At 40.0% G+C, this 15,961-nt stretch overlaps 1 protein-coding gene across 12 annotated transcripts in view; it reads left to right on the forward strand.

Moving 5' to 3' along the window:
* The window catches only part of MARCHF8 (membrane associated ring-CH-type finger 8), a 107,130-nt gene that overhangs the window by 4,701 nt on the left and 86,468 nt on the right, over positions 1-15,961 (forward strand). For 4 of the 12 annotated variants that reach the window (XM_055538836.1, XM_055538906.1, XM_055538874.1 and 1 more), the window contains exon 1: positions 15,608-15,936. The exons of 4 other annotated variants lie outside the window; for them this stretch is intronic. The gene's annotated coding sequence lies outside the window, so the exon portion shown is untranslated. Of the gene's footprint in view, positions 1-13,773; positions 14,137-14,770; positions 14,838-15,607; positions 15,937-15,961 lie in introns of those variants that run through there. 4 more of the 12 variants (XM_055538826.1, XM_055538825.1, XM_055538846.1 and 1 more) reach the window with 2 other exon arrangements.

Consider the following 15,961-nt stretch of genomic DNA (forward strand, 5'->3'; position numbering starts at 1 on the left):
TTTAAAAAGTAATTGTCCACTTTTTCATTGCTAATATGTAAAAATGCAATGGTTTTGTATATTCCCTCTGTGTCTCACAGCATTTCTAAATTCACTTATTATTTTAGGTCCGTTTTTCAGGATTTTCTATGTACATAATCAGTGAATAATGACAGTTCTACTAATTTATTTCTGCTTATTGCTTCTTGCCTTCCCTCCTGCCTTTCTCTTGTTTTCTTTTTTGCCTGAGTGGCTAAATCTGGCTAGAACCTCAAGTCCAATGTGATGATAGAAGTGGTAAGCAGACATCCATATTTTGTTTCCAGTCTGAGGAGTAAACATTCAGTCATATACATGATACAAAATAAAGCATTAACTGTAAATTTTTTTTAATGTTAAATTAGGCTTAATAAAAATTAAAAGCTTCTGTACTTTAAAATTTAAACTTTCTGTACTGTTTTAGGGCTTCCCAGGTGGCACAGTGATAAAGCATCTGCCTGCCAATGCGGGAGATGCAGGAGGCGAGGATTCAATCCCTGGGTTGGGAAGATCCCCTGGAGGAGGAAACAGCAACCCACTCCAGTATTCTTGCCTGGAGAATCCCATGGACAGAGGAGCCTTGCGGGCTGCAGTCCACAGGGTCGAAAAGAGTAGGACACTATTGAGCAACTGAACGTATACACATGTACTGTTTTAAGACAAGGGAAACATGTGCTTCAGTGGGGAACAGATATTTGCGATTCATATATCTCACAAAGAGCCTTCATCCAGTCTATGGAAAGGACTTCCATAATCAACAATGGGCTTCCCTGGTGGTTTAGTGGTAAAGAATCCACCTGCCAGTGCAGGAGACATGGGTTTGATCCGTTTGGAAAGATTCCCCTGGAGAAGGAAGTGGCAACCCACTCCAGTATTGTTGCCTGCAAAATCCTATAGACAGAGTATCCTGGCAGATTACAGTCCATGGGGTTGCAAAAGAGCTGGACATGACTTAGTGGCTAATCAACAACAATCATCAATAATAAGGCACACAGTGCCCAAATCACAGCATTGGTAAAAGATTTGGACAGACCCTTCACGAAAGAAGACATTTAAATTTTTTGATAGGTGCTTTAAAAATTCTCAACGTATCTAGTCATTTATGGAAATGCAAATAAAAATGAACAGCTGTCTGCCTACAGGAGTGGTTAACATCTGTAAGACCGACAGTAGCAAGTGTTGGCCAGGGTGCCAAGCGACTAAAACTTGCATGAACTGCTGGTAGGAGTGTGTGGCGATGCAGGAACTTTGAGTAACAGTGTGGCAGTTTAAAGTTACATATGCTCTATGGTCCAGCAATTCTATCCCTGATTATAAAATAAAAACTTAATATCTATCACAATTGACTTACACCTCAGTGTTTAGAGATCAAAACTGGAAATACGCCAAATGTCTATTAATGAATATACAAATTAAGTACTACTCAGCAGTATAAAGGGAACTATTGATAGTATAAATTTTATGCTGAACAAAAGCCCCACACAAAAGAACGCATACTGTATAATTCCATTCACGTTGATCCTAAGCCAGTAAAACGAATCTATAATGAAGCAGATTAATGATTGCTTGCAATCAGAGGTGAGGGAATTGACTGCAGAGGCACAGGAAAGAACTTTTTGTGGTAATGAAAATGTTTTGTCTGAATTTTGATTGGGTAGTTGTTACACTACATACACTTTTGTCAGAGCTTTTCCAACACTTAATATGGGTTCATTTCATGTAAAGTGTAATTTAATACACTTGATTTTTAAAAAGCAGGGGTCTAAACAGCATTTATAGAATAAGCAAATATATTTGTGTGTATGTAATGATTTTATTTAAAATACTTTAATGTGTAAACACATGGACATGAAATGTCCTGAAGCACGTTCAGATTGTTACCAGTTGTGTCTGCTGGTGGAATTTTAGGTGATTAAAAGAATGATTGGACTTGTACATATTATTTGAATTATATTTTCAATGAACTTATCTTGACAAAAGAAAAGGAAGGATTTTTTTTTTGTCTTGTAGATATTTTATTCCTGGATGATTTTGTCCTCTAAATACTGAATAAACGTTGTAATAATTCTAAACTATGTTTTAGAATTTAAACACTATTGCTCTGTAGTTAGTACCAGTTAAGACCAAAACCTTACGTTACCTTCAGTGTCCCTCGGCCTCCCCTTCACCCCGTCCTCTCACCTCCCCGCAGACATGACGGCTGCGCTCCAGATTCGTGTTTTTATTCCTTTTCCGCGTGTGCCTCTTTAAGCTTTGTTGTTTGTACCCATGCACTGTTGAACTTATTAACTGGAATTATACCGCGTGCACACATCTGTCACTTGCTTTCTTATCCTGCGTAATATGACTCGACGTTCATCCGTATTTTGACGTGTGGTTGTAGGACATTGATGTTTCATTGTTGTATTGTGTTATTTTATATGAACATTCCACCATTTTACCTTTATACTTTTGATGAATGAATACGTTGTTGAGATTTTTTTTTTTTTTGGGTCATGAGCAGTGGTGATGTGAACATTTTGTGTGTGTCTTCTGGTGCAAATGGACAAGACTTTCTCTGAATATATAATTACTTCTAACCACAGCTGCTGGGTTGTAGGGTACTGCATTTCTTCAGCTTTTCTAGAAGTATTTGTTTTTTACTGAACTCTAATGAATTACCACAAACTTTAGAGGCTTAAACCAAGACGTGTTTTAATCTCATAGTTCTGTAGGTCAGAAGTGAGCTCGGCTTGCCTGGGTTGTCTGCTTTTTGTCTTAGAAGGCTGAAATCAAGTTGGGTGGGTGAGTACATGCTGAGTCGCTTCAGTTGTGTCTGACACTATGCGAGCTGTGGACTGTAGCCCTCCAGGCTCCTCTGTGCCTGGGATTCTCCAGGCAAGAATACTGGAGTGGGGTGCCATGCCCTTCTCCAGGGGATCTTCCAGACCCAGGGATGGAACCCTCTTCTCTTATGTCTCCTGCATCGGCAGGTGGGTTTTTTCCCACTGGCGCCACCTCAGAAGCCCCCAGGTCGGGTACACTTATTCGTAGTTAATTCAACTCTTCCCATATTATTAGTGGATATTTAGCATGCTCTGATTTTTCTCTTTTAAGAGTATTGCACTGACCATTCTTGTGTAAATGTCTTTGAACATTTATGGGAGTGTTCTTGTAGTATAGAAAGCTAAAAGTGGAGTTGTCTGGTACGGGGATTGAAATTGAGTAGTGGTGGTTGTCTCAGTTTTTATTTCCTCTGCATTTCCCCGGATAATGTTGATCTTTCCCCCATTTTTTTGCCCATACTATCTATTGGCAATCTCTTTATTTTTCTGTATTTTAAAATTAATGTTTAAATTTTTATCACAGTAATACTTGGATATTGTTTAAAAAGAGTAAGCATAAATGCTTGTAATGAAACACAGAGTCACCTTTTGTTTTCTTGTTTGTTATGGTGGTTACCTCCATATTCCGTAACTTAATGCTTATCTCACTGTTAATGATTTATCAACTTTAAATGTTATGCATTGCTGTCCTGTTTTGAGAATGTGGGCGTCTTGAACTCTCCTCACTTATTTTCTCCATTTCAATTATGGTTATAGTCCTATTTTTATTGAAATCAGTAATTAGTATTTGCTGCTGCTGCTGCTAAGTCGCTTCAGTCGTGTCTGACTCTGTGCGACCCCATAGACGGCGGCCCACCAGGCTCCCCTGTCCCTGGGATTCTTCAGGCAAGAACACTGGAGTGGGTTGCCATTTCCTTCTCCAATGCATGAAAGTGAAAAGTGAAAGTGAATTCGCTCAGTCGTGTCTGACTCTTCGCGATCCCATGGACTGCAGCCTACCAGGCTCCTCCGCCCATGGGATTTTCCAGGCAAGAGTACTGGAGTGGGTTGCCATTGCCTTCTCCAATTAGTATTTAGTCACTGACAACTTTTTTTTTTTAACTGTAGAGCCAAATTGTAGTCTGTGACTACATTTCCTTTCTTCAGTTCAATTGCTCAGTCGTGTCCGACTCTTTGAGACCTCCATGGACTGCAGCATGCCTGGCTTCTCTGTCCATCACCAATTCCCAGAACTTGCTCAAACTCATGTCAGTCGAGTTGGTGATGCCATCCACCCATCTCATCCTCTGTCATCCCCTTCTCCTCCTGCCTTCAATCTTTCCCAGCATCAGGGTCTTTTCCAGTGAGTCAGTTTTTCACATCAGGTGGCCAGAGTATTGGAGCTTCAGCTTCAGCATCAGTCCTTCCAGTGAATATTCAGGACTGATTTCCTTTAGGATGGACTGGTTGGATCTCCTTACAGTCCAAAGAACTCTCAGGAGTCTTCTCCAGGACCACAGTTCAAAAGCATCTGTTCTTCAGCACTCAGCTTTCTTTATGGTTCAACTCGTACATCCATACATGAGTAGGGGCAAAACCATAGCTTTGACTAGATGGACCTTTGTGGGCAAAGTAAAGTTATTACCTCACTTTTTTACATACATCGCATTTTTCATATACCTTCTCGTAGACAAATTATTACTTTTAACAGATGCTGTATCACATCATCTACAATATCCCCTTTCCTGTCAGTCTCTATACTCTTCTGGATGTTTTTCCTCATAAAGCCTTTCATCATCTTGCTTTAATGTGAGTCTGAATTCTCTAGTCTTACTGCTCAGTCCCTGTGGGAGGCCTTTGCTCTGGGTCATTCAGTTTCTCCAGAGAATCATCTGTTCTCCCTTTGTGTATTCGTCTTGGTAGTTGAAGGCTCTTGCTCCTCACAGAATATTCCATAGACCGTCCACATTGGTATCTTCTCAGTGCTTGTTCAAGATGTAGGATCCCAGGCCACATCCTGGACCTGCATCAGAACAAGATAACTTATTTGCAGCAACATTTTTGAAAGTGCTGGCCTGTGCTATGGCAACAGTGACAATAGCAACAAAACATTTTTTGTCATGCAAAGTCTAAGGCAAGTTGGATGTAACTCCTCCCTCTGTAGCCATGCCACCTGACTTTGAAGATGGCAGTGGAAGAGAGCTGGAGGAGCTCAATGAATGTTTTTAAAGGCCAGGTCTGGAAGTGGCTAGTGTTACTCTTCCCATATTATATTTGTCAGAAATCAGTCACATTAACTCTAACATAATTTTAAGTGAGACTGGCAAATGTAGTCTTCCAGTTTGCCCAGGAACAGGGAACAGTGTAGTGGATAAGGAGCACTGACTTTGCTTCAGTTGTCCATTCTGGTCCCCAAACTGTTTCATTCTCAGTTCAAAGTATAGGCATACCTTGGACATATTGTGCGTTCGGTTCTAGACCAAGGCAATAAAGGAAATGTTGAGATAAAGCAAATCAGTTTTTTTTTTTTTTCGGTTTCCCAAAGCACATAAAGATTATGTTTATGCTATACTGTAATCTGTTCAGTGCGCAAGAGCATACTCATAATACTATGTCTAAAAACAATGTACATACCTTAATTTAAAAATAACCTGTCGCTAAAATGTGCTCACCATCATCTGAGACCCCAGTGAGTCACAATATTTTTCCTGGTGGAGGGTCTTGCCGTGATGTTGATGGCTACAGCTGACAATGATGGAGGCATCTCTGAAGGTTGGAGTGGCTGTGGCAGTTTCTTAAAATAAGACGGAAATGAAATTTGCCGCTTTGATCGCCTCTTCCTCCTCTGAGCCATTTCTCTGTGGCATGCAGTGCAGTTTGATAGCATTTCATCCACAGTAGAACATCGTTCAGAATTGGAGTCCATCCTCTTAAACCTTTGCCACTGCTTTATTAACTAAGTGTATGTAACATTCTAAATCCTTTGTTGTCATTTCAGCAGTTGAACTTCATCTTCACCAGGAGTAGATTCCATCTCAAGATACCACTTTCTTTGCTCATCCATAAAAGTAACTCTTCCATTAAAGTTTTGTCATGCATGTGTGCTAAGTCATTTCAGTCATGTCTGACTCTGTGCAACCCCATGGACTATAGCCTTCCAGGCTTCTCTGTCCATGGGATTTCCCAGGCAAGAATACTGGAGTGGGTTGCCATTTCCTTCTCCAGGGGATCATCCTGACTTGTGGCTTGAACCCCTGTCTCTGTGTCTCCTGCATCGGCAGGCTGGTTCTCCACCACTAGGGTCACCTGGGAAACCCATGTTAACTTCCAAACTTTGCTTAATTTTGATAAAGTTGATCAACTTCCAAATGCCCCTTAATTCTTTCCATGAATCATGAATGTTTTTTAGTGATGTCTAGAAAGATGAGATCCTTTCTAGAAGGTTTTCAGTTTTGCCCAGATGTAGCAAAGGAATCACTATCTATGGCTGCTGTAGTCTTCTGAGATGTATTTCTTACATAATGAGATTTAAAAGTCAAAATGACTCCTTAATCTATGAGCTGCAGAATGGGTGTGTTAGTGGTCATGAAAACAATACAATAATCTCATTACAGTATATCTCTCCCGGTGCTCTTGTGTAACCAAGTGTGTTGTCAGGGAGCAGTAATTTTGAAAGGGATCTCTTTTCCTGGACATTGGGTCTCAATAGTGGGCTTGAAATCTTTAGTAACATGTTGTGAAGCGATGTGATGTCACCCAGGCTTTGTTGTTCCATTTATAGAGCGCAGGCAAAGTAGACTTAGCATAATTCTTAGAGACCGTGGGATTTTCATAGTTGAGCATTGGCTTTTACTTGAAGTAACCAGCTGCAGCAGTCCCTAATAAGAATGAGTCTGTCCTCTGAAGTTCTGAAACCAGGCACTGACTTTCTCCTAGCTATGCAAGTTTTGGATAGCATCTTCTTCCAGTATAATGCTGTTTCATCTTCACTGAAAATCTCTCACTTAGTGGAGCAGCCTCATTAATTATCTGGATTAGGCGTTGGCTTAAGAAAATGTGGCTAGTTTGATCTTCTCTACAGACCACTAAAACTTTCTCCATGTCAGCAGTAAAGATATTTCTAGTCGATTCAGAGTACCAGTAGCCAAACATATTTTTTGTTTCTGCTAGCAACAGCCAATAGTAAATAATAGCCAATAGAAAATAAAGTTTCATTTTCCAGTTGTTCCCCAGTTTTAAAGTCATCATGTGTGTGATCTGTTTTCTGAATTATAGCCATCAACAGATTTTGTAACTATCTTTTCAGTCACTAAAAGTGCATCATCATCTTTTCATTTTCTAATATGAAGTTTATCATTGCCTACGGAGTGGTGACTAAGAAAATGCAGCTTGCTCAGGTTTCGTTAGGATAGCACCCCGCTTCTGGTAGCGGCTTCTTTTGGGGAGGTGGCCAAAGTACCAGTTGTGTTTTATCTTTATTGTTAGCCAGTATTTTACTACTACTCATAACCTGAGGCACAAGCTCTTTGGCTTCTTATAGGTAAATTAGCTCATTATGTATCTATTATTTCATATACTTTTTATTATGGCTTTCTCCATCTTGCTAATTACTGTTCCCATATTTTCTGTCTTTAAAAAACAGTTGAAATCATTTTCATCCACTTGAATGTTCTCTTCCCTCATTTGTGGCCTTGTGATTTGTCTTTTTTCTTTCCTTTTTAAAAATTTTAATTTTTCATTTTGAGATAAATGTAGGTTGATATGCAGTTGTAAGAAATAACGTAGAGAGATCCTGTTTAAGAGATCCAGTTTTCCTCAAAGTTAACAGCCTGCAAAATTTTAGTACAATATCATGACTGGGATACTGACATCTGTATAGTTCAGGGGTAGAATATGTCATCACAAGGATCCTTTATGTTATTCTTTGTAACTTCCCCGACTTTCCCTACTCCCACTGCCTTCTTAACCTCTGGCAACCTCTAACCTCTTCTCCCACTTGTATATTTTGTCTTTTAAGGATATTCTATGAATGGAATTATGCATCATGTGACCTTTTCAAATAGGCTCTTATCACCCAGCATCATTCTCTGCAGATTCATCATGGTTGTTTCATGTCCAAATAGTTCTTTTTTATTCCTTTTTTATTTCCAAGTAGTATTCTGTGATATGAATGTGCCATGGTTTGTTGAATCATTGGCCTGCTGAAGAACATCTAGTTGAATAAAGCTGTTGCTAACATTTGTGTGCAGGTTTTCCTGTAATCGTATTACTTCATTTCTCTGGTGTAAAAGTCCGGGAGCACAGTGGCTGGGCTCTAGGATGTTCACCTGTTTGTTTTAAGAAGTTGCCCAAGTGTTTTCCAGAGAGAAGGTACCATTTTACATTCCTGCCAGTACTGAAGGGATGGTTCAGTTTCTCCTTATCCTTGCCCACATTTTGGTGTTGGCACCGTTTCTTGTTTTAGTAATTCTGGTAGGTATGTAATGATACTTCATTGTGATTTTCACTTGTTTTTCCCTAATCGCAGAGTTGGACAGCACTGAGTGACTGAACAACAACAGCGGCTAGTGAGATTGAGCATATTGTGATGTGTTTATTTGTCACTTGTGTGTTCTCTCAGTGAAAGTCTCTTCATGTCTTTTGCCCATTTACTAATTGGATTTTTGTTGTTAAGTTTTGAGAGTCCTTTATATACAATATTTTAGATACTAGTCCTTTGTCAATGATTTGCAAATATTTTTCTCTGAGTCTGTGGCTTACCTTTTCACCCTTTGAAGTTCAATTTATACATTTTTCCAGTTGGGAATCATGTCTTTGGTGTCAAGTTTAATAACTGTCTAGCCCTAAATCCTAAAGATTTTTTAAAATGCTTTTTTCTCCCTAAAAGCTTTATAGTTTCAGGTTGCACGTGTAAGTGAATGAACTGTTTGAGTTCAGGTGTTGAAACTTCACTTGAGGTTCACTTTTTTTCCTTTATTGCTCTGGCACCGTTTGTGGAAAGGAAAAGTTATTTTTCCTTCATTGAATTGCTTAATCAAAAATCATTTGGGCGTATTTGTGTGGGTCTATTCATGTGTTATCTATTCTGTTCCACTGAATTGTATGTCTGTCTCTCTGCCAGTGCCACACAGCCTTGGTTGGGGTCGCTCTGTGTTGTTGTTCAGTAGCTAAGTTGTGTCCTACTTTTTGTGACCCTGTGGACTGCAGCATTCCTGGCTTCCCTGTCTTGCACCATCTCTTGGAGTTTGCTCAAACTCATGTCCATTGAGTCAGTGATATTATCCAGTCCTCTCATCCTCTCTCACTCACTTTTCCTCCTGCCCTCAATCTTTCCCAGCATCGAGGGAAAGGGAAATCTTTCCTGTGAGTCGGCTCTTTACATCAGGTGGACAGAGTATTGGAGCTTTAGCTTCAGCATCAGTCCTTCCAATGAATATTCAGGGTTGATTTCCCATAAGGTTGACTGGTTTGATCTTCTTGCAGTCCAAGGGACTCTCAAGAGTCTTCTCCAGCACCACAGTTCAAAAGCATCAGTTCTTTGGCCCTCAGCCTTCTTTATGCTCCGGCTCTTACATCTGTACATTACTGCTGGAAAAACCATAGCTTTGACTATACAGACCTTGTCTTGAATTCAGTAGACTGATTTCTCCCATTCTATTATCTTTCAAAGGTGGTTTACCTTTTGTCTTTCCATATACATTTTAAAATATTTGTGTCTGTGTCTACAAAAGTCTTTAAAAGAATTTAACAGGAATCTTCTTGAGTTAGTGTATTCATTAGGGAATAATAGACATTATTACTTTGTTGAGTCTTGTCCATGAACACAATTATTTATTACTTTTTTATTCGTCCTCTAATTTCTTTCACAAGCATTTTTTATAGTTTTCAGCATAGAAGCTCTTTCTTACATTTACACTTAATATGCCGTTTTTTCATGATTGTAAATGATGTTGTGTTTTTAATTTCCATGTCCTCATTTTCATTGCTAGTATTTAGAAGTACAGCTAATTTTTGTATGTTTATCTTGTATCCTGCAACTTTGCTGAATTCTGTTAATCTGGGAGGTTCTTTTTTTTTTTTTTTTTGGTAGTTTCCTTGGGATGTTCTGTGTAATCTGAAGATAGGTGCAGTTTTATTTGTTTCTTTCTAATCTGTGTGCCTTTTATTTCTTTTCTTGCTCTAAAGCTTTGTCTAGAACTTATGCTGCTGCTGCTGCTAAGTCGCTTCAGTCGTGTCCGACTCTGTGTGACCCCATAGATGGCAGCCCACCAGGCCCCGCCGTCCCTGGGATTCTCCAGGCGAGAACACTGGAGTGGGTTGCCATTTCCTCCTTCAATGCATGAAAGTGAAAAGTGAAATTGAAGTCGCTCAGTCGTGTCCGACTCTTAGTGACCCCATGGACTGCAGCCTACCAGGCTCCTCCGTCCATGGGATTTTCCAGGCTAGAGTACTGGAGTGGGGTGCCATTGCCTTCTCCCGGCTAGAACTTACAGCACTATATTAAATAAGAGTTGCCTTTTCCCCAATCTAGGGGCAGAGCAGTGATTTTCTCATCATTAAGTGTAATGTTAGTTGTAGGTTTTTTTTTTTTTTAATAGATGCTCTTTTTCAAATTAAGTATGTTCTTTTTTATTCCTATTTTTCTGAGATTTTTTTAAAAAATCATGAATTAATGTTGAATTCTGTCATACGCTTTTCCCTTGTTCATTGGTATCATCCTATGATTTTATTCATTAGCCTCTTAACACTGTAGATTACAGTGATTAATTAAAAAAATTTTTTAATTGAAATATAGTTAATACAGGGGCTTCCCTGGTGGCTCAGAGGTTAAAGCGTCTACCCGCAATGCGTGAGACCCTGGTTCGTTCCCTGGATTGGGAAGATCCCCTGGAGAAGGAAATGGAGACCCACTCCAGTATTTTTGCCTGGAGAATCCCATGGACGGAGGAGCCTGGTGGGCTACAGTCCACGGGTCGCAAAGAGTCGGACGCGACTGAGCGACTTCACTTTCACTTTCACAGTTAATTTACAATGTTGTGTTACTTTCTGCTTGTGTATACTTTCTATTGTGTTACTTTCTGCAAAGTGAATCAGTTATGTAGCATAGAACATATATCCAGTCTTTTGAAAGATTTCCCCATATAGGTCATTACAGAGCGTTGAGTACAGTTCTGTGTGATATCTAGTAGGTCCTTATTTGTTACTTATTCTATGCCGTCTATGGGGTCGCACAGAGTCAGACACAACTGAAGCGACTTAGCAGCAGCAGCAGCAGCTATGTATTGTAGTGTGTATGTGTCAGCCCCAAACTCCCAATTTATCCCTTCTCCTGATTAATTTTCAAAAATTTAAAAAGAATCTTGTATCCTTGGGATAAGCCTCACTTGGTCATGGTTTATAATTCTTTCTGTATTTACTGAATTCTGTTTGCTGATACCTTAAGGGTTTTTCTTTCTGTTCAGAGACCTTCTTTTAGCCATTTCATCCTTTGGGGGTACATCTGCTGGTGAAGCTGTCTCTTAGTTTACTTTTATCTCAAATGTCTTGATTTCCCCTTCCTCTTTGAAGGATATTTTTGTTGGATATTGGACTCTGTTGACAGTTCTTTTTTTTTCAGTACTTGAAAACTGTTGTGTCTTTCTGACCTCTCTATATTCTGATGAAATATATGCTGCCATTTAAATAATTTTTCCCCTATAGGTAAGGTGTTATTTCTGTCTCATTGCTTTCAAGGTTTTTTATCCTTTAGTGTTCAGAAGTTTAACTGTTTATGTGTCTTACTGAGGATTTCTTTGAGTTTATCCTGTTTGCTCAGATGTTTGCTCAGAATCTTGAGTCTGTAAATGTATCTTTTACCAAATTTGGATATTTTCAGCCATTATTTCAAGTTCTTTTCAGCTTAGTTCTCTCCTATGACACGAATGTTAACTCTTGAGTTACAGACCCACAGGTCCCTAAGGCTCTGTTCATTTTTCTTTTGCAGTTTATCTTTCTCTTTGTCATTCAGATTGGGTAGTTTCTATTTGTCTATCTTCTGGGTTACTGCTTTTTTCTGTCTACACCATTCTGCTGAACCCACCTCTTGGTTTTTGTATTTTGGTAATTGTATTATTCAGTTCTGAAATTTTCTTTTGGCTCTTCTTTATATCTTTGCTGAGCTCCCCCCTGCCTCTTTTTTTAAACCAAGACACAGCAGTGGTAAGGAAGAAAGTTCTAGCTACTTACCCAACCTCCTCTTGACACCACCCTGATGAGGATGTTGGGATGCTTGGTTATATCTTGGTGGGAGAAGATATCTTATCTACCCTTGGTCTTTGCTGGCATGGGTAGTGATGTGACCACAGGTTTTTTTCCCTGTGGTTTTGTGGCTCAGTGATAAAGAATCTACCTGTCATGCAGGAGACACAGGAGACACACGTTTAATCCCTGGGTCAGGAAGATCCCCCTGGAAGAGGGCATGCCAACTCACTCCAGTATTTTGGCCAGGAAAATTCCATGGACAGAGGAGCCTGGTGGGCTACAGTCCATAGGGTCACAGAGAGTCGGATGTGACTGAAGCGATTGAGCAAAACACGAGTACACATTTGTCTGGGGTCAGGTGATTGTTTTTTTTTTTTTTTTTTTTTTTTTTTACTTTCTAGGCTGACTCTTTCTACTCTTCTGTTTAGAAATAGCAAGGTTTTCTTGGAGCTTTTGTTCACTTCTTGATGTTTCTGGATTTGCCAATTCTTTGGCTCCAATTCTTTGGATTATATGAGGCAAAAAGAAAACTCAGGAGACTTAACAAGACATCATTCCTTGAATCCTGAGATCCCTAGCTAGTCTGCCTTCTTTCTGCCTTTGAAAGTCTTCTATTGGTTTTATATAAAATATGCAGAGCCTTTACTTGTCCTTATTGGAAAAGTACATTTACTGTAACTTCTGAGAAGTGTAAGCTTCTTATTTTTAAGAAAATCCTTTTATTATTTTAATAGGATCTTGGTGGAAAAGGAACTTAACCTAAGTATTCAGTCCACACCTTTATTACTTCTTAATATTTTATTACATTTGTGTGAATTAGGCTGATTGAATATATTATTTGCTTAGAGCTTATATATTATTCATGGCACACATCTTATGTGAAAGAGCCTTTGGGAAATAATGGAGAGCATGAAGCTTTGCTTGCCGAGGGTTTCTCAAAAAGTTCCCTGTGATAAATGAGTTCCTTCTGTGTTACTCCCCAAAAGATTAGTTTGCTTCTTGGTGAATTTCTTTAGGGTAGTTGATGTAGAAGATGATACTGTAATACTGCAGCCTAATTTTTAAAGTTAAAATGACCTTTTATTTTATGCCAGGAGGCTATAAACTGTAAATCTTTAAATTTATCTTGATTTGTTAAAAATAATTTAAATATTTTTTCAGGAATGGTATCTTTTATATTAGATTATATCAAAGCGTTAACATTTTAAAGAATCACTGGACGTCTCAAGTTTGTTGATTCGGTTGTGACAGTGTTAGGGGTGCTCTGGTGCTTACCCAGGTTGCATAGTGGTTTAAGAATGTGGCTTCTAGAGCCAGCCTCAGTGTTTACTGGTGACCTTGGAGCTGGGTTTCTTCCATCCATAGAGTGCGAGTGATCACAGTTACACTAGTTCCTAAGGGGATTGTGATGATGTGCGTTGTTTTGAACTTGTGAAAACTGAAAATATTTTTCTATTTTATCATAAAACTTTAAAAAATGTCCATTCTATTAGTAACAGCATCTAATACAACTTGATACAGTTCTGCGGAGATTAGACTTAAGAGTTAGGAAACCTGAGTTCCACTTCAAGCTTTCCTATATAGTTGCTGGACTTTTGGCAAGCAAGCCTGCTTCACCCTTTTCTATTTTATTTTACTCATTTATAAAAGTAGGATTGAACAGGTTGAGCTTTAATATTCCTTCTATTCTGTTTTTCTTTTTTTGTCTCAGTGAATCATAATTGAGTTCATGCTGCTGCTGCTGCTAAGTCGCTTCAGTCGTGTCCGACTCTGTGCGACCCCATAGACGGCAGCCCACCAGGCTCCCCCGTCCCTGGGATTCTCCAGGCAAGAACACTCAAGTGGGTTGCCATTTCCTTCTCCAGTGCATGAAAGTGAAAAGTGAAAGGGAAGTCACTCAAGTCGTGTCTGACTCTTCGCGACCCCATGGACTGCAGCCCACCAGGCTCCTCCATCCATGGGATTTTCCAGGCAAGAGTACTGGAGTGGGGTGCCATTGCTTTCTCCATCTCGCAATACTAATTGAGGGCAAAACTAATGCCTATGGATGGAAGGAGGGCTGCTCTTGTCTCAGGTAATGGACACACTTCTAACATTTATTAATACTCCTGTCCAACATTGAAATGGGCCACCTTAAGTGCTGGATGCTTTGTAACCATGCAGGGACGGAAGTCAAGGTCAGACTGGCAAATGATGTATCAGAGTCGGGTCAAAATTATTGAAGTCTCAGCCAGGGATGGTGCTGGATGAGTTCTCTAACTTTCTGGCCTCCCATGGGTGGAAGTCATGACATGATAAAATTGTTAAAGTAATCAAGAAAAGAGATACTGTAGTATGCTGCAGAGGTCACTAACCTTAACTGAATTATAATGATGGCATTTTATATACTAAATTCCTTTTTATCTGCAGGTTTTTGTTGTTGAAGTACAGACTAAATACTTTTTGTTCTCAGTTTTGAAGCTGTTGCTTCTCTTAAGTCTTACATAATTTTTGATGGTTTGTGTGGGGAAAGGAGCACTATTATTTTCTTCTCTTTGAGTGATCTTTGAATGTTTGCCACTTTTAAGCTAAGCTGGGAACTGTGAGTTTGGGTTCTTAGGTCCTTGAGATAGACAGCTAAATTTGTCAGCAACTATGTGGGTGCATTGCCAACTTCTCTGGACATGTTTACCAGTCTGGGCAGTTTTGATAGTATTATCTCGTTACAGTGTCTGCTGTGAGGCAGTCTTTGAAGAAATATGTGACGTGGCAGAGCAAGCCCTTGAGGAAGAAGAGGTATTCTTATTACTTTCATTAAATTGTAATGCTCTTGTTCCCAAGTCCTGCAGTAGAAGTTTGGTCCAGGGGAACGACTCTCTCACTCTGCCCTAAGCATCTGGCTGAGGAGGCTTGTGTGCATGTGCGTGTGTTTACATTTCGTAAAGTGCCTCAAGTCTCCTTTACCCACTGTGTGTCCTGTTCCTGCTGAGTTGGGTTTAGATTGTGCTGTATTGGTGGATAAATCACTTTATGGCAGGTTTCTCAACCTTAGCCCTGTTGGCATTTGGGTATGGATAATTTGTTGTGGGGACTGTCGGTGCATTTTAGAATGGTTAGCAGCTTTCTTGGCCTCTTCACACTGGATGCCAGTAACATCCCCAGAGTTAGTGCAACCAAAAATATCTCTAGGACTTTGCCAAAAGTCCCCCGAGTGGCAAAAATCGCCTCGGTTGAAGATCACTGACTTAGAATGCCTCTCAGTCAGCCCTGTGCCACAGTTGTGGGCATTCCCCTCCCATCTGGTTTCTCCGTGTTGCCAGCCTTGCTCACAGCCTCTTCCTCCTGACTGTGCTCTGCTCATCTCATTAGGTGGAGAGTTGCCGAGTGGAAGGTGGATTCAGCGGGGAATAGGGTGGGGCTGGAGTCAGGTGTGGCCCTGGGTGGTGGCTGAGCACTGCAGCATGCAGATGGGTGTGTTTTGGTGGCAGCTCATGATTAGACTCCAGTGTTCTTTGATGCGAGCTGAGAGGCGGCGACACCGGTAGCCCTGGCGCCCGGCGCTAACCAGCTGTGTGGTGTCGCTGTGCCTCCTGAAGCCTGCCTGGGAGCCTGCAGTGTTGAAAGAAAGCGCTTTTCTCCTTAATGTTTTTATTTGAAAGAAGCAAAGGAAAGAGAAGCTGCATCTTGGTGAACTTCCATATTCAATTTAGATTTCATTTTTGAGGTGACTTCAGTAGCTGGATAGAGCCAGTTTTTTTTTTTTTTTTTTTTAATGTGTATGAAATGAGGTGGGAGAATTTGTAAATATTAAGCAGAAAATGTTTAATGAGTGCAACTGGGGATGGTGCATTGCCCTCAAGAAATGCTCAGAGTGCTGAGAGGGAGCCAGAAACAGGTAATTCGAATGTACCACCTTGGAA

The sequence above is a fragment of the Bubalus kerabau genome, chromosome 1 (genome assembly GCF_029407905.1).
Source record: "Bubalus kerabau isolate K-KA32 ecotype Philippines breed swamp buffalo chromosome 1, PCC_UOA_SB_1v2, whole genome shotgun sequence".
NCBI classification, from domain to species: Eukaryota; Metazoa; Chordata; class Mammalia; order Artiodactyla; family Bovidae; genus Bubalus; species Bubalus kerabau.